General features: G+C 32.7%; 1 protein-coding gene across 1 annotated transcript in view; it reads right to left on the bottom strand.

Annotated features, from left to right (window-relative positions):
• LOC145297638 (protein Wnt-8b-like) overlaps positions 1-20,000 on the bottom strand; it is a 164,118-nt gene that overhangs the window by 99,185 nt on the left and 44,933 nt on the right. The gene's annotated exons all lie outside the window — the stretch shown is intronic.

The following is a 20,000-nucleotide window of genomic DNA, read 5'->3' as shown; positions in this document are numbered from 1 at the left end:
TATTATATATTTTTCTTAGTTGTTTCCCTTTACTTATTCCTAATATTTTACTTATGCCTCACATTTGCTGGTAATTCGTTGATTGTTTTTATGTTACTATATTTATGTATTTTTTCATCATTACATTCCTATAATATCTTGCTAGAAATTTTCTTTTCTTTATATGATCTATCCTTGTTATCTATTTTACTTATTCGTCATCTGATTTTCATATTTATATTGTGTTTCTAAGTTATATAGATTTAAGAAATCTATTGTTATCAGTGATTTACTATCTCTATGAGTTTACTATCACCTTCTTAACTGTTACTAAAATTGTTTAATCTAACCTTAAATTTTTGGCATTTCTCATTATTTTCTTTGTTTTATTTTACTTCAGTTGAAGTTCTCGGATATCAACGGACCCACTACCTAGGGCTAACACTTGAACTCTTTTTGAGATACATAGATATTCGAATATTCCATTTAAGTCCTTTATTTCTCCCACACTGAGTTAGTAAAGAAAAAGAACATAATTTTCCTCTCCCCAATTAACCATTTTCATATGTTGTAGTATATCTTTCGTTTTGGTCTCTTGGTCTTACTGGATTCTCGAACATTAATTCATCTAGTTTGGTGGAGTATCCAACTTCGTGCTATTACTTGAGGTAACATCACTTGGAGAAGGTGCATCATTCCTCTTAAAAGCTAATGTAGATTAGCCATAGGAAGGAGATCTTCTTCGGGCTGTGAATACTGTGTGATTTGGAATATTTGGTCAGGGTTTATTTCTAGGGAAAACTTTCCTCATGCCAGGTTGTTCTGACAGACCCAAGTACAGAGAGACCTTAGACACTCAGAGATAGGTTCTAGTAAGCATTCAAGTTCTAGTAGGCATTCAAGGTCTTTCCAGTAGGCTTTCGAGTTCTCTCCTCTATTTCAAGAGTAGGTATCCCTATGACAATTAGAGGAAAAAAAAAACTGTTAAAATTAACTTTCTTTACCGGAGAAAAAAGATACATTTTTGTTGGGGGGGGATCTGCTTTTCTATTGCTTATTCATAAATGCTCTGGAAATCTGTATCAGTATCTGTTGAGCTTAAAACAGAAATGTTTACTACAAAAATAAACACACACGCACCTGCCAAACCATGCATATTCATTTATAAGGATGTTGTTAACTAATATTTCTGCTGATTTATGTACATCGTAGTTGTTAGGGTTATGGTTTTTGAGCACAAAAATAAATGCACACACACACATGCGCCGCACACACACACACACACACACACGCACACACACTCACACACACACACGCACACACGCACACTCACACACCGCACTCACACACACACACCTGCACACGCACACACACACACGTATATATATATATATATATATATATATATATATATATATATATATATATATATATATATATATATAAGGAAGTGAATAATAAATAATAAATATTTCTTCGGATTTAAATTCGTCGGTATTATGTGATGTGGCAATGTAGTTTTTCTCTGAAAGATGAAAAGTATGTTGACACAAGAATATTTGGGGTGTATATCCGATGTATATGATATCTATAATGCACAAAAACGGTGCCCGGAAGTCTGGTTACATCTATCAAAAGTAAGGATAACGACAGGATAATGTGCCTTACAATTTGTGCATGCAGATGTATATAAGAATCTTATATACATCTGCATGCACAAATTGTAAGGCACAACTACAGAAACATAGATCGTAAATACGATACTTAAATTTACAACAATATCAAACACACCTATTATTCAGTTTAAAGAGTAAAAAATACAACCGTGCGTTATGCAGTGTAAAACTTGCGTATACTCGTATGTCAAGTCTTGTGTCTATATAATATCTAGCCTTAGAATCAATTCTTCCCTCAAAAGATAACTGCGTCTAACATGCCCTTTTCTTCTTCCTGTCATCTTTTTCCCATAGAAGAGACGCCCCTAGCCTGTCTCTGCTTTACCGTTATTTCCACAGCAAGCGATTGTCTGAGCTTCATTCACCCCCCCGCCAAATTTTCACAAAAAGCACATGTCAAGCTACGACAGCTGTCAACAAGTTCCGTTACTCTCTATCAATGCCCAAATCTAAACGCAAATTCAATAAACAAAGCTTCTTTCTTAGAACTGTCCGCTTGTAGAACTCTGTTTCTCTTACCTACTTCTCAGCTGACTACAACATGGTCGTCTTCAAGTCCAATGTGAACAAATTCTTGCTATTCCCTCCACCTCACACTTATTAATTCTTATCCTCAAGTGGCCTACGGGCCTTGATGGATGGTGACTCCTCTCTTAAAAACCATAGACAAATTTTTGCTCTATCCACCTCAGTCTGTCTATCGATCTAAGTCTGTTCAGATCTACTGGCCTATTTGTTTTTCATTCTGATTATATATATATATATATATATATATATACGTTATCGTTACTTACTTCTCAGCTGCCATGTACCTTGTTTAGGCTGAATAAAATCTCTCTCTCTCTCTCTCTCTATATATATATATATATATATATATATATTACATTTATATATGAATAAAATTTATATATATATATATATATATATATATATATATATATATATATATATATATATATTACATTTATTCAGCCCAAATAAGGTACATGGCCGCAAAGATGTAAGGGAACATTGTGAACTAGGGACCATGCTTACAGAAACACAAAATACAAAGTTAAGCAGTGAGATGTCTATTCACATTACATTTAAATTTCTGTGTTTTATTACAGTTAGAGAAGCAGGATACGGGAAGGAAATTACAAGTGTAGCAATTGAATGAAACAAGCTTTCCGTTATCTAAGTATCTTTATAATGAAGGGTGAGATTTTGCCGCTTGTTGGGTTAATCGGAGTATTCACGTCGAGAGGGCATCAGTGCTACGAATTCTTTGGAGCACGTTCCATTAAAATACTTGTAAAACCAGAACAGGGATGCAACATTGCGGTAATGGACCAGGGGTTGAAGCTTAGTTGATAGTACGGGACTTATTAGATTGGAGATTCCTTTTTTAGACCCTGTCTAATCGGCAAATTTATTTTCTTTCTTTCCTTCTTTCACTTCGAGTGTTTCGCCATGTTTTATCTAATTCATATTTGTTTTGTTACCCTGCGTTTACAATAAGAAAACAAAGGTGGAGTAAATTGAAGTCAACGTAAAGCAAGTCACACCAAAACGGCGCCTACTTAAATTATATCAGAACATCAGAAACCAGAACTCTCGATCAGTATCGATTTAAAAGTATCTTTTTTGTCTTCATTTCACACCCACAACGATAACTAATAACCCCCTTTACGCACTCCTCTCAATTATTTGCCGAATTTTGCTGAAACGCCACAGGAAACAAATATTCCTGACGACAAAGATTTCATTAATACAAAAAAAAAAAGTTTCGTTTCGAGACATCTAGCAATGATTTTTTAAATATTTATTCGAATTTGCTTATTTTTGAATGTTGATGCCTCCGTTCAGTCTCAAAAGACAATGGATATCCCCTGTAAGGGTAGCTGCGCGTGTAAATGTGAGGCAAGGGTTGCACAATCCTTAACGACATCTCTTCTGAATCAGCACTGCTTGAGTCTAATGACAAAGAGAAGTCCAGGAGGACTGGAAACAATGCCGAGATAAGCGGAGAGCACCTAGAGCATCTGAAATTCTCAAATGGTCACCCATTTAGTATTGACCAGGCTCAATGTTGCTTAACTTCGGTGATCTAACGGGAACCGATGTGTCAACGTGATTATGCCGTATTTTTGCATGCACATTGTAATTAAACTCCGCCGTCAAGGATATGCAAATAGAGACAAACAAAAAGACGTAGAAATATATAGACAAACAAATAAAATAAACTGACAATATATAGAAAGGTAAACCAACATATAAACAAATAAGCACACAAAATAGACATAAGAAATCAAATAGATAAAAAAGAAGGTAAACAGAGAGAAAAAGAAACAGATAGAAAAGCAGTCAGACACACAAAAACATACACAGACAAAACAAATAGATAGGCATACAAACAAACACACATGCATACATAGATTGAATGTCAACTGGAGAGAACTTGAATGCCTACTAGAAACTATCCTCGAGTGTCAAAGGTCTCTCTGTACAGGTTTTTGTCAAGACAACCTATTATTAGGATAATTTGCTTTACAAGTAAACACTAACTAAATATTCGAAATAGGATAGTATTCGTATCCCAAATAAGTTCTCCTCTGTATGGCTAACCAACACTTGCTTTTACGGTGAACAGTACATCTTCTCCAAGTGATTTAACGTCCAGTAGAAAAACGAAGCTGGATACTCTACCTGAAGAGGATGAATTCTTCTCCTGGAATCCCGAAAGACCAACAGACCAAGAAAGAAGATATATTATAACATATTAAAATGGTCAGTTGGGAAGAGGGAAATTATGTTCTGAACTTCTTTACTTAATGTTTGAAAGATTTTTGTTTGCTTTTTTTACATAGGGGGCACCACTTATCAAGGCCCGGATGCCACTGGAGGACAAGGGTTACTGAGTGTATAGTACTCAGTGGGATAATATAATAATCGTTAGTAGAGGAAATTTAGTAAAAATGGATTACCTAAGGACGGTTCATCAAGAATTTGTTTACGTTGGACTTGAAGTCAACCAAATTGTAGTCAGATAGAAAGCAGGCAATCAGAAGAGAGTTCTACAGGCGTGCATTTCTAAGAAGCTTTTTCATGTAATCTATGTTTTGGTTTAGGCAAAGAGAAAGAGTGGGGAAAATTATTGACAGTGGTTTCAGCTAGACGGGTATTTATCGTGGACCATATATTGGAGCTCAAACAAGAACTTGCCATGGAAATAACGATAAAGCAGAGAAAGCTCGCAACGTCTCTTCTGTGGGAAAGAGGTTGCAGGGAAGAGAAAAGGGAATCCCCTACTAAGCTACGAAGGAAAACTTTAATGGAGCATTCGTATATCTATGTATCTCATATAGAGTTCAAGTATTAGCCCCGGGAAGGGAGCCCTTGATTTCCGAGAACTTCGATCGAATGGAAAATGATACAAAAATAGAAATAAAAACACAGGTAATAAATGAACAGGTGTTTTCAACGTAGTATATCCGGTTGGGATTGGTGTTGACTCAGTGGTTAACAACATCTGTGCTAAATTTGAAATAAGTTCGTCCCACAGAAACACTTTCATTAAACCGACGCCTGATCTTGTGCCTGACCTCGTAGAGAGAAGGTAAATGAAAAAAATCACACAAGTAGACAAATAACAAAAATGGAATTATCAATGTCCGGTTCAGTCAAGTTTTGTTTTTGTTTGTGTCTGACAGCCTATCAACACTTTAAAGGTTAGTGAATGTCGAAATACAATAATCACTGTAGACAATACATTGTATACGACAACTTGAAAAGAACCTGTAACTGCTAGGAAGGTGAGAGTTCATACTAGAGGTGACTAATGAAAGTGAAAATTGATAAATCAATATTAACATAAAGTAATAATTTTTATTTAAAAAAACTGCTTATATTTTTATACACTTACATTAACTTACCCCTTCATTATTTCCAAGGACGAAGTTTTATCATACCCATAGTCCAAACACAATGACCATCTTTATATAGAAACATGATTCGGAATATGCGAATTAAAAGAAATAATTAAGCTAGATTTCATTATATTTCATTTATTTTTAATTTTAGAGTTAAACTTTGGATTTTTTAGTTGTATTTGATTTTTTAGTTGTATTTTCAACCAAACATTTACTTTTTTTTTCATTCACACGCTAAGGATATCATCGTCATATAAAAGTGAGTATGGACGTTATAAGACGCATTTTATTCTTTAAATGAAGAGGGAAGACCAAAGTAATATAAGTGATTCACATTTTTAAAATGAAATAAATACCTTATATTAAATATTCATTCATTCATAGTTCATGCCTTTCACAACAGCAACAAGTGTATTTCTGTGACATTATAGATGTCCCTGTGTTGATTAACGATGTATGATGAACTAGTATCCATTTTTGAGTCGGGTAATCAGTGCATGCCGTGTTGACACGACATTTGCAAAACAAATCGGTTAACATAAGTCGAATCATAAATAGATGACCTTTAGATTAAAACACGATGCAAGAGGTCAGATGAGTTAGACAGCAGAGAGTGAGAGGACAGTAAGTTCATGACGTCACATTTACCTGTTGAACAGTGAGGAAACAATAGTTTTAGAACGACGTTTCGCGAGGTAGTTAGCCAATCATGCTGTAATGACTGAAGGAAAACTTTGATAATCGTTAAGCGCGAAATGCCCTCTTAGACCTCTGTTCGTTGTATACACCATTTATACTTAATAATTTAGTTAATTAGTTAATAGAATACTGGTTTCTCTTTACAATAAACGTGTTAACAAACTCGCTACGAATGTTTTGGTCTCCTTTTCTGTACACGTTAAAAAGTTGTATTTGGCTAGCTCCACTCATGACGAGTCAGCTAAGCGGACGAGAAAGACTAAGGAATCAATACGCTAATCACTAGACAGCGGCGGCGATAGCGGCAATTAAGGAAGAAGAAAGACATTCATTTCCTTCTATAATATAAATCTCATCTGTTTGTATGGATGTATGTATGATTGTATGTCTGCCTAAAACTTTCGACAGAGCCGACTAATTTTCATGAGATTGGTATCGTTTTGAAGCACGACCTTTTGGACGACAAATATCGAAAAATTGACCCAAGACATTAATTCCTTCAACCTCAACAAAGTTCTTTTCTACAAGGAGGGGTAACTTTTTTCACCGATATTTTCGAAAGTCATTCCCTCTTTTCGACTGATTAGCCTTAATTTAAACCTTTGTCACTTCCGGTTTTGCAATGGACGCAGCGGCAAAGACATCACGTTTTTTTTTCGCCTTCACGGTACGGATTTGAGCCTGCCTGCCTACTTATTACCACTTTTTTTTCTTTGCTCAACACACACCTCCAAACACCCGGGCAACGCCGAGCACCCAGGCTAGTTTATATATAAATAGAGATAATAGAATAATAGTCTCTTTCTCATGTATGAGCTAATATTTTCTAACAAACACCTTAGTTTTCTTTTTTGCGCACGTTAAAATGTTGAATTTGGCCAGCTCTACTGAAGACGTATCACGGAAATGCGAAGAAAGAAAAACAGAAATTAATACAACAATCACAATATAAAACTACAATGATGCCAATGAAAAAAATAAAAGAAAGAGAAAAAAATAGTAAAAGTAAAAATCTATGTCCATTACACACATATCAATAATGAATAATAATAATAATGAATAATAATAATTAAATCTATGTCCATTACACACATATCAATAATGAATAATAATAATAATGAATAATAATAATTAAATCTATGTCCATTACACACATATCAATAATGAATAATAATAATGAATAATAATAATAAAAACTATATCCATTACACACATATCAATAATGAATAATAATAATGAATGATAATAATGAATAATAATAATAAAAACTATATCCATTACACACATATCAATAATGAATAATAATAATGAATGATAATAATGAATAATAATAATAAAAACTATATCCATTACACACATATCAATAATGAATAATAATAATGAATGATAATAATGAATAATAATAATAAAAACTATATCCATTACACACATATCAATAATGAATAATAATAATGAATGATAATAATGAATAATAATAATAAAAACTATATCCATTACACACATATCAATAATGAATAATAATAATGAATGATAATAATGAATAATAATAATAAAAACTATATCCATTACACACATATCAATAATGAATAATAATAATGAATGATAATAATGAATAATAATAATAAAAACTATATCCATTACACACATATCAATAATGAATAATAATAATGAATGATAATAATGAATAATAATAATAAAAACTATATCCATTACACACATATCAATAATGAATAATAATAATGAATGATAATAATGAATAATAATAATAAAAACTATATCCATTACACACATATCAATAACGAATAATAATAATGAATAATAATAATGAATAATAATAATTAAATCTATGTCCATTACAAACATATCAATAATGAATAATAATAATAATGAATAATAATAAAATCTGTGTCCATTACACACATATCAATAATGAATAATAATAATGAATAATAATAAGGAATAATAATAATGAATAATAATAATGAATATCAATAATGAATAATAATAATGAATGATAATAATAAAATCTATGTCCATTACACACATATCAATAATGAATAATAATAATGAATGATAATAATGAATAATAATAATAAAAACTATATCCATTACACACATATCAATAACGAATAATAATAATGAATGATAATAATAAAATCTATGTCCATTACACACATATCAATAATGAATAATAATAATGAATAATAATAATGAATAATAATAAGGAATAATAATAATGAATAATAATAATGAATAATAATAATAAAATCTATGTCCATTACAAACATATCAATAATGAATAATAATAATGAATAATAATAATGAATAATAATAAGGAATAATAATAACGAATAATAATAATGAATAATAATAATTAAATCTATGTCCATTACAAACATATCAATAATGAATAATAATAATAATGAATAATAATAAAATCTGTGTCCATTACACACATATCAATAATGAATAATAATAATGAATAATAATAATGAATAATAATAAGGAATAATAATAATGAATAATAATAATAAAATCTATGTCCATTACAAACATATCAATAATGAATAATAATAATAATGAATAATAATAAAATCTATGTCCATTACACATATATCAATAATGAATGATAATAATGAATAATAATAATAATAATGAATAATAATGAATAATAATAATAATAATAATAATGAAATCCATGTCCATTACACACATATCAATAATGAATAATAATAATGAATAATAATAATGTATAATAATAATGAATAATAATAATAATAATAATAATAATAATAATAAAATATACGTCTATTACACACATATCAATAATGAATAATAATAATGAATAATAATAATAATAAATAATAATAATAATGATAATGAATAATAATAATGAATAATAATAATAAAATCTATATCCATTACACACATATCAATAATGAATTTTAAGTACAAAAATACTTCGTAAAAAAAAAACTTTTAAGAAATTCAAAATACTTGTAGCGATGTTAATGAAACTGTTATTATTTTGTACAGATCTTGCGGACAAGGAAAAAAAGGAATTGATGCAACAATCACTAGACAAAACTGCGTCAATGCTTATGATGAAGAAAAGAAAAATGTAAGAGTAAATTATGTCAAGACACATATATCTATAATCAACGCTAAGTCTGTAGCTTTAAAGTGCGAAAAAAAAAAGATGTTGAAAACTAGGGAATTGATTTGCGCGAAATAGCGTAAAATGAAATGAGCGCGTAAAAACATTTAGAAATGAAAGCATTACACTTGATACAGTAAAACTTACATGACTCGCACTTGGCAGTGTCATTTCCACAGTTAGCGACATTATCCATTGGATCAGTAACACATTTAAAACAAATGTAACAATGTAACTAATGCAATTTTGAAGATTATATTAATAACCTATTTACCCAATTCCAATTATTCGAAAATAACTGTGTATTTATGGAAATCAAACGGTTTGACATTTTCTCTTTCTTCCAACATCCGCATGTTATCGTGGGCAACATAACGTTATCCTTTTTCCGCTGGCAGATGACAGTAGTTCAGTGATCAACGACACGGACTGACGACCAGAGTGATTCAAAGTTCGAATCAAGTTGGTTCCAAAAAACCAACCACTTTTAGTTAGGATGTTGGCAACCTTCACGTGGTCCCTTCCGTGAGTACCTGGTATCTTTTCAGAAATAATTCTGTCTAGAAAAAGAAATCAGGGTAACCAATTCCAACATTAGAACCTTCGGGTTCATACGATGATGATGACGATGATGATGACGATCCTTTTTCCGCTGTCAAATCAAACCAAAGTGTACCTGAATGTTCTCAAGAGTATGGTTATCCTCTGGTGTAATCAGGTGGCCGCTGGCAAACTCTGGATGTGGCAGCAGGACTCAGCGCCGGCCCACAAGTCTAAAGAGACCTAGGCTTGGCTTCAGAAGGAGTGCTACGACATGTACTCTTCTCTCACTGCCCCGTCTCCCCCCGAGCTGAACCCGCTGGATTACTTCGTTGGGTCATACATCGAGAACATCACTAATATGACCTCCCACACCACCAAATCCAGCCTGATTGCCGCCATCAGCCGAGTATTCGCCGAGCTCCTGTCTGCGCTTGTGGAAAAGGCAATCTTTCAGTTCCGGACCCATTATACTTTATCCAATCACTAATTCTATACTACCATTCTTATTTCTTTATTTTTGTTTTAATTATTAATTATTGATAGACTAAAGCACAGTTGGATTTAACTGTTCTATAAATAATATTGATTGTTAATAATTTGGTCGATTGTTTTAATCCTACTTTTTAAAAATTTAATCTGATCTTAATTATTAAAACATTATGGTCGTATCGTAGAATTGTGATACAAGTCAGTAGACAGTGGATTTGTTGCTGTTAGACGGCTGTTCTGTTCAATCCTAGGACGTCCACCCTCCCAGGCCTTACTTTTTCTATGAAAAGAGGGTAGTTTATTGGGTACTTATCCAGTTTACGACCCAATATCCGACAACTTCGTGTTGGCATCTCCCCGCAGATTACGTAAGCTGCCGGTGGAAGCCGAAGCGATTAATTAATCGGTTGTCAGAAAATAATAATCCATTTTCATCTTGTTTTTAGTAACATGCAATGATCCATTAAGGAAAACTGAGGGACAAGAATTAAATATTGATTTTGTAAAAAAAAAAAAAAAATAAATAAAAAAGCTATCGATGACTAACATAGGGGAAGAAGCTATCTTTACTTTATCTAAGGAAATGACTGAAACCTTAGAGAATGACCTCCAGTTTATAGTAAAATGAGGACGTAAATGAAAGGCAAGATTTAAGGTGCCCGGAAAACTCGTCCCCGGAAAAATTGTCCCCGGAAAACTTGTACCTGGAAAACACGGCCATTTTTGCTAGGTAGGAAAACTGGTACCTTATTGAATAAATATCGATTGAAAACACATTCTATGACCGTTCTTAAGGAGATATTGTTTCTAAAAGAGACTATATCCCCATAATATTTTTTAAAAATATTTTTATTTGTTTACTGCTGTTTTTACAAAAATAAAATCAGTTTTCTAAGTGTCCGTTTTCTACCTAACTGGCTAAGCTGATAGTGGTTTCACTTATTTTAAAGCGTTTATTCTGTTCAAAAACGAGACTAAAAACCGCATAATATTTTAAAAAGATATTTATACTAATTTATAGTTGTTTTAAAAGGACAAAATCGATTTTTCTACCTAGCTGGCTAAGTTGTTAGTGGTTTAATTTATTTTGGAGCGTTTATTCAGTAAAAAAAAGTAGCGTCGAGTATTACGTGAGAACGAGAAATAATGTCCGACATGAGGGGATCACATCTTAGGGGTCTTGATAATCGCTAAAAAATAGAAAATTACAGAAAATACAGAGAGAGATTTAGTTTTAAAAAGAACCCCACCCTCCAAAAGAAAATAAATTTTAATATTTTTAAAATATAATTTAGAGAGAGAGAGAGAGAGAGAGAGAGAGAGAGAGAGAGAGAGAGAGAGAGAGAGAGAGAGAGAGAGAGAGAGGAAAGGGTTAAAAACTATATCTCCCTAAAAAAGAAAACGATAAACAACAAAAAATGAAATTAAAAAGATTTTTGATAAACGGTAGAGGAGTTTTCAATAAAATATATTAATTATTGATTACTTTTTCTCTTAATGATTGATTTAATAATTTTGATTAATTTAATAATTTTCAAATAAAAATATTTTTTCTACTTTTTTACTTTGTATACTGAATAAACGCTTCAAAATAAATTAAACCACTAACAAATCGATTTTCCCTTTCAAACAACAGTAAATAAGTATAAATATTTAAAAAATTTGATGCGATCTGTAGTCTCGTTTTTGAACAGAATAAACGCTTTGAAATAAGTGAAACCACTAACAACTTAGCCAGTTAGGTAGAAAACGGACACTTAGAAAATCGATTTTATTTTTGTAAAAACAACAGTAAACAAGTAAAAAAAAACTATATTTTTAAAGTATTATGGGAGATATAGACTCTTTTGAAAACAATATCTCCTTCAAGAACGGTCATAAAATGTGTTTTCAATCGATATTTATTCGATAAGGGACCAGTTTTCCTAACTCGTACAAATGAATGGGTTTTCCGGGTACGAGTTTTCTAGGGACAAGTTTTCCTAAATTCAAGAAATATTCTAAACCACTTGTTGCCATGACTAGAAATATGCTACCAAAGAGCTCGTCATTCAAACTAATTGACAACATTAATTTAACAAATGCATTGAAAAAGTGCTGCAATAAAAATTGTGGGCTCTCTCTACCCTGTTAGAAAAATACACACACCTGACAGTATTCTGTATTTCTACAAAGTCCCTATCTGTCCATGCATGGGGCATTTGTTGCCACATCTGGACTGGTCCATCTACCACTCTTAGACAAGGTAAAAAATGGCTCAAATCTAATAGGCCGAATTCTAATTTCTATCCCATCGCCCCAATATTACATCCATGTGCCTGTTTTACAGATTCTTTTAATAGAATGTGATCTGAAGAACTCGTTATACTTTTGGCCTCTTGACATAAATCCACTCAATTAACCCGACAAACATCGAAAAAAAACTACCTTTACTTTATATATTAGATGCTATTGTTTGACAGATACTGTCATTGTCTTGATACAGTGAAATCTACGTCGGCGTCTATTGCGGCAGATAGTTGTTGAGGAAGCGAGAGGGTCCATTATTCCGCACACGTGACCAAACCTTGTCGGGTTCCTTTGAAATTAAGATCAGCCATTTTAATGTAATCTGACGAGCGTTGATGGGTGTTGATTTGAGTAGGACGAGGTTGTGCTAGGGATGTTTTAAGGTCGAGCCAACTCAAGATTAAGGGTCGTGACCCCCTAAGGCTGGGGACTTATGTTTTCAGAGGCGACGACAATATCGGAGACACGTCGACAAATCTCCTCCCGAGGGAAACGTGATCGAGGCGATTTGCGCGTGTGTGAGGAGTGGGGATGAAAGAGATTGTGTATGTCTGTAGGTGCGTATTCGCTTGGGAGGTGACCAGTGGTGTGGGTGTGACGAGCCGTCCGTTCGTCCCGGGCAGAACTTTATATTTGATGGGGAAAGAGGTACTTTGTTTCTAAATCCCTTTTTTCCCACCCGTGTACAGCTCTTCTGATTCAACACGATCCCGTATCAACACACATAGAAGTGCACAGTCAACAAAAAGATTCATCCTGCTATCTTTTTAACCTGGCATAATAATCATAAATGTCACGACAGCAGATTCCCGAGTTAAGGCTTAGAGTTAAAGCAACCGCTTCTTGCCGGAAACAAAGAATCGGATATTTTGCAGTATAGACAACAAAACGCACATCTTATCCTGCCTTGACAGATTAAAAATAGACTTCGTAGCCTAGTGGGGGATGCCCTTTTCTCTTCCCTGCAACCTCTTACCCACAGAAGTGACGTTGCGAGCCTGTCGTTGTTTTATCGTTATTTTCATGGGAAGTGCTCGTCTGAGCTCCAATCTTTGGTCTTCCCTCGCCAATTTTTCACGAAAAACACCCGTCTAGCTGAAACCACTGTCAGTAATTTTCCCCACTCTTTATATGTGCCTAAGTCAAAACGTAGATTCCATGAACAAATCTTCTTTCTTAGAAGTGCACGCTTGTAGAACTCTCTTCCGTTTGCCTGTTTCCACCTGACTACAACTTGGATGTCTTCAAGTCCAACATAAACAAGTTCCTGATAAAACGCCCCCCCCTTAAGTAAGACACTTTATCAGATCTCCATTACTAACGATTACTACGATATTGTCCCATTGATTACTGTACACGCAATAACCCTTATCCGCGAGTGGCATCTGGGCCTTGATAAGTGGTGACTTCTATGTAAAAACAAACAGACATTGTTTTTGTTTTCGCAATAGGTTTTAAATGAATTCAATTATTTACGAAAGTGAATTTTTACTTAAATGCGAGTTGGGAATAATTTTTTCTTTAATCAATTCGGTACCCCCATATGAGGAGCGGCATGTACATATTGTTTTTAAAATATAATTATTCACTGACACGTGTTTCGTCGTCTACAACTCATCAGCGTGGCTGAATCTAGCGAGATTATGTTTTAAAAACAATTATATATATATATATATATATATATATATATATATATATATATATATATATATATATATACGATTACTTCATTTAATCACATAAATTAATATACGAAGATAGAATTTTATACGTAAATTTTTCAGTATTTACTTCAACAGGGCTCAAGACATAGGTAGAACTAGGTAGTAAGTTATGAAAATATATATGGCAGTTAAGAATATTCCACCTTTCATTTTCATGAGAATTCGCCAAGCTTATGAGAACGAAACGCGAAATATTCTGTGTAGCTTAATTGCCAAATATATTTTCATAATTTACTATATATATATATATATATATATATATATATATATATATATATATATATATACATATATACTAGCAAAAGTACCCGTCGTTGACTGGGTTCAAAAACAGCCTACAGAAAATAGACTCTGATTTATGAAAGTATGATAGGTTATGAAAAGGAAGGGTTGTAAAGAGATAGCTTCGAATTTGGGGGTATCAAAACCAAAGCAAAATATGATGAAAGTAAAAATAAAATAGATCAACCCTCAACCCCATAATTTATTATACCATACCTGTTCACACTGAAACACTTATCACAATATTCTGATGATCTATATTAAAAAACCTTGTCAAACTTTGTAACATATTTCTATTCTATGGAGGTCAGGCGCGAACGAACACCCCATAATTTTATTATACCATATTTCTTCAAACTGAAACATAATTATCAAAGTAAACTTACGCAGATAGATATGAAAAGTCTTTAAAGTTTGTGCCTATTTCCATTCTATGGAGGCCAGGCGCGAACGCAGACCCCACAATTTTATTATACCATCCCTATTTAAGTTAAAACATACTTATCAAAGTATTATTATGTACATCTATATCAAAAACACTTGTAAACGTTTTTTTTTAAATTTTTTTTCCATACTTTGTGGACCAGGCGCGTATGCAGACCCCACTATTTTAATGAATCATCATTATGTCAGATCAAACATACTCATTCCTGTGTCTCGATACATCTTCTATCATTATATGTGACCAGTTTTCTATAATAGTCAACCATATAGGAGCCTATTTGTGACCAGTTGGTTGGTTGGTAGTTTTAGTTTTACGGCATATCAACCCTTTTCGGGTTATTTAATGCCGAATCCAAAGATTTTGAAGAAAATTTTTTTTAAGAGAATATATTTGTTGTTTTCACATCGGTTTCTATTTAACCCATAGTTGGGACCCTAACAGGTACTACCACTCCGGGCCAGAGTGGACCTGGGAGCAATGGTAATTAAAGGGTTGCTCCACACTCCTCAAAGCCCACAAGCTGGGGCCTCACCACTGGGTATAGTTTAAGGTCATATCCAGGACCCCCATTGAGGGACTTTTACCCTCTGCAGGGGGGCAGTCGGCGTATTCTAATGCCCCACCGACAGGGCCATATTTGTGACCAGACACACACATGTTATATATATATAACATATAAATGTTACCAAAGACAAAATGAGTTACTCTTCTACCTAACTGGATAAGATTTTTTTTAGAAAACTACTAAATAAATATCACCCATCTCGCGAAAATGTAATGTTCTACCAATAGAGTTTAATTTTCGATTTTTGAACAATTTTAGAACCTCCCAGATTACCTTCTGATGTCGGTCATTCCTTGTTTGTTTCTAACTTAAGACTCGACACTACTTTTGTTTCAAAGCAAATAAACGCTTTCAAATAAGTTAACATACAAAAAACTTATCCAAGAAGGTAGAAGAGTAACTTGTCTTGCCTTTGGTAACATTTATTTTTTATATATTTTATTTGACAACATTTTGTTTTGTTGCCTATACTGCAAAATGAACAGTTTCAGCTAAACTTTGACAACATTATTGAAGATTTTGCGCAGAATAAAAGCAAGAAAAATACTTTATACCAAACTAGCGGAAATCTTTTTACACCAAGGATCGTCTAGCTACCAACACTGTAAATAAATTCCGAGCATTTTGCAGTGAAGTCAACACAACTACAAAAGAGGTAAAGGAACAAGCACATATGCAATAAATAAATAAATAAATAAATATTACCAACTGCAAGATAAGTTTATTTTCTACCAAATATCTACAAATATGTTTTGTTTTAACCTATTTAAAAATATTTTTTACTGAAATAGAAAAAATGGTGTCCAAGACAACACGTTGGAATGGAAAAAAAAAAAAAATAACAAAATGGCGATAGATGATCCAAATCATTCAAAAATCGAAAATTAAACACCAGTACAACTATTAATTGCCATAATTGGGCGAAAATGTTATTTTCAACCGAACGGTATATTTATTAATTGTATTTCTGTTTCATTTTCGATTTTTCAACGATTCTGAAGGCTTCGCGTGTTCACCTGTATTATCTTGATTTACTTTTAATTTTAACATGGCATCTTTGATTTCTATTTCAGTAAAAATGCTTTTGAATGAGTTAAAACGCACAAAAATTGTTTTTAGCAACGTAAGTCTAGAATCCTTTGTCGCCAGTGTTGTGGCAATGTAAGCCTTAAATCCTTCGTCGCAAGTGTTGTGCCCTTTCAGGCCGGTAATAATCAAGATCTGATGCCTCTGCAGAATCCAGGGCACCCATTGCCAAATCAACGAATTTGTCATTTTAGTTTTTATCCATTGGTTATTGTTATTTACAAGAACTTATTTTCTACATTTTTTAATAATGTGGATTTATTCCAAGGATATATCAGTGTATGCCTCGGCAAATTCTAGGGCAATGTTGAAGAGTTCCTCGGATATCGGGGCATAGAAGTCTATGATGTCGAACTGTATAAACGTACATTTATTTTCGTTTTCTATATTTTTAAAGCAAGTGATGGCTTCGGTAGTATTTTCCCACTGGTTTAATTCTAGGTCTTGTTTGATTTGTTTGTTTACTCTAGACCAAAAGCATAGTTTACCAGACCACAATATTTGCAAAGGAAAACCCGAATAACAAGAAATATTACGTAGGTATGACTTCCTTAGATTTCAAAACCCGATATTATGATCACAAAAGTACATTAAAAAATAGAAAACACCGAATGAAAACAACCCTAGCAAACAAATACAGTGAACTCAAAGAAAGCGGACGTTCGCAGGTAGTCGAATGGAAAATAGTAAGACAAGCAAACACATGTAAAGACCTAGACAATCCATGTAGATTATGCCTTCATGAAAAATTTGCTATCCTATACTTAAAAACCCCCAACATTTATTAAACTGTAGACGAGAAATAGCGAACAACTGTGTTCACAGGATTAACTTTACTTTAGGATAGCGATACAAAACGATTTTAAAAACTAACAATAGAAATAAAAAATAAACAAATAAAATAAACATACATATACATAAATTATCATATATATATATATATATATAAATATATATAAATATATATATATAAACTAACATAAACACACATTTAACCTAGATTTAAAATAGGTCAAAGTAAATAAACTAGGATACTAGATACTACGCTTTCCACCAAAAACATCGCACACAAAGGAACGGGTGAACCGGAAGTCAACTGTGCCTTTGTCCTGTAAGTGCCTGCTCATTGGCTAATTAGGAAGAGTGTGGCAGAAACTAGAAAGCTGATTGGCTAACTAAAAAAACACAGTAGAAGGTGCGTATATAAAAACGCGAGACAACCACAAAATGATCGCATAAGTCTGATGAATCCTAGCGTGGATTAAACGCGGAATATTCTGTGTAGCTTAAGTGCCGTATATATTTTATAACTCATAATATAGATGTGTGTGTGTGTACATATATATGTATATATATATATATATATATATATATATATATGTATATACTAGCTGTACCCTGACACGCGTTGCTGTGGCTCAATTTGGTGCAATGGAAAAATCCAATAAAAAGAGAAACTGCATGTTTCTTATATTGTTAGTACAGCAAACCACTCGAAAAGTGTAAAAAAAAAAATACAAAAATGAACCCCCCCCCCAAAAAAACGGTACTCTTGCAGAATCTGACCCGGATCCTTAGGAGTTTCCATCAATCATGGCTTGGGCTCGACCAGCAGTCAATGGATTAAGCCGTTGAAACGGTTAATCGATTTTTTTTGTGTTTTTTGTAATAAAAAATCTTACTTTTCAATTAATATTATGGTGAGAGCGGGTACTATACACAGATTCAAAAGGTTATCCAAAAACAAATAAGTGTAAGCAAAGGTGGATAATTTGTTAGTGTTTTTATTCAATGGAAAAGGTTTAATCAGCTTGGAAAAGCATACGGTGTTTATCAATACATTTGAAAAAGACAAATGGTCGTTGAATATGTTAAGTTTGGGAAAATAAGTAAAAAAACTAAAAAAAACTATGCATAACACTGTAAGATACCAATACATAGGCTGACATATTTGGTCGGTTTCTGACAGTATATTGTATAATTTTGTTTTAGTTTTAACTCATTTTCCAAAACAACATAATCAACAGTGTCCACCACCATTTGTATTTTTCAAATACACTGATAAACACTGCTTTTCGAGTCGACTAAACGTTACGGGGTTGTATTACTAAACACAGTTCCGAAAAAGTTGTCGAAAAATAAATATATAACAAATAAATGTTATCTAAGGCAAGATAAGTTACTTTTCTACCTAATTGGATAAGCTAGTTTGGTAGAAAAGTAACTTATCTTGCCTTTGATAATATTTGTTATGCATTTGTTTTTTGGCAACTTTTTCGAATCTATGTGTACAGTAATACAAACCAAATAAAAACACAAAAAAATATCCTTATTTACAGTTTGCAAAGGAAATTAGTTTTCGAGATATAAAGACCTGTGCTATGCACTATAATTCACTGGCGGCCATGAATAAACACCCCCAATCTCCCAATAATAAGAACGGCTTTCATAATAAATAACGGGTACCCACCCATATTAAAAATTGTGGAGGTGGACCTAAAGTAAATTTTACCATTTTTTTAAAATAAATTTTTAGTTTAAAGCACAAGGCTATTGTACACCACGGTTATAGTAAAGGAAAATCATTCATATTATCGTATATAGAAACAGCTCCCCTCCCCAAAAGGCGTAATTTTAAGTTGGTTAGAATAAGTTTTATCGAAAAAAAAACAAAAAAACGAAACATTTTTTTTACTTATGCTTTATTTCTTAAATGTAACAATTTCTGTTTTACGCTTTTAACGAACGTAAATTTCATGGTGTCTGTTCTTTTGTATTTTGTTACATTAGGTCCCCCTCCACGATTTGTTTTGTAATTACTACTCTTAAAGGTTTTCGACGATGCTGAATAAGAAAATCTTATTTACAATATGCAGAGGCAAGTAGTTTTCGATATATAAAACCTGCTATGCACTATAATTCATTGGCGGCCATGAATAAACACCTCAACCTCCCAATATTAAGAACGGCTTTTAGAATGAAAACCGACAATCTCCCTATGTTAAGAATGGTTTTAGAAATAAGCATCCTCAATATTCCCATGTTAAGAATAGCTTTCAGAATAAACACCCCTAACCTCCCCATGTAAAAAAACGGCTTTTGGAATAAATACCTTCATCCTCCCCATATTAAGAACGGCTTTCAGAATAAACAAC

This window comes from Euprymna scolopes, chromosome 18, assembly GCF_053919585.1.
Source record: "Euprymna scolopes isolate OS-2025 chromosome 18, ASM5391958v1, whole genome shotgun sequence".
In the NCBI taxonomy this organism is placed as follows: domain Eukaryota; kingdom Metazoa; phylum Mollusca; class Cephalopoda; order Sepiida; family Sepiolidae; genus Euprymna; species Euprymna scolopes.
This window is presented reverse-complemented; position numbering and strand designations above follow the sequence as displayed.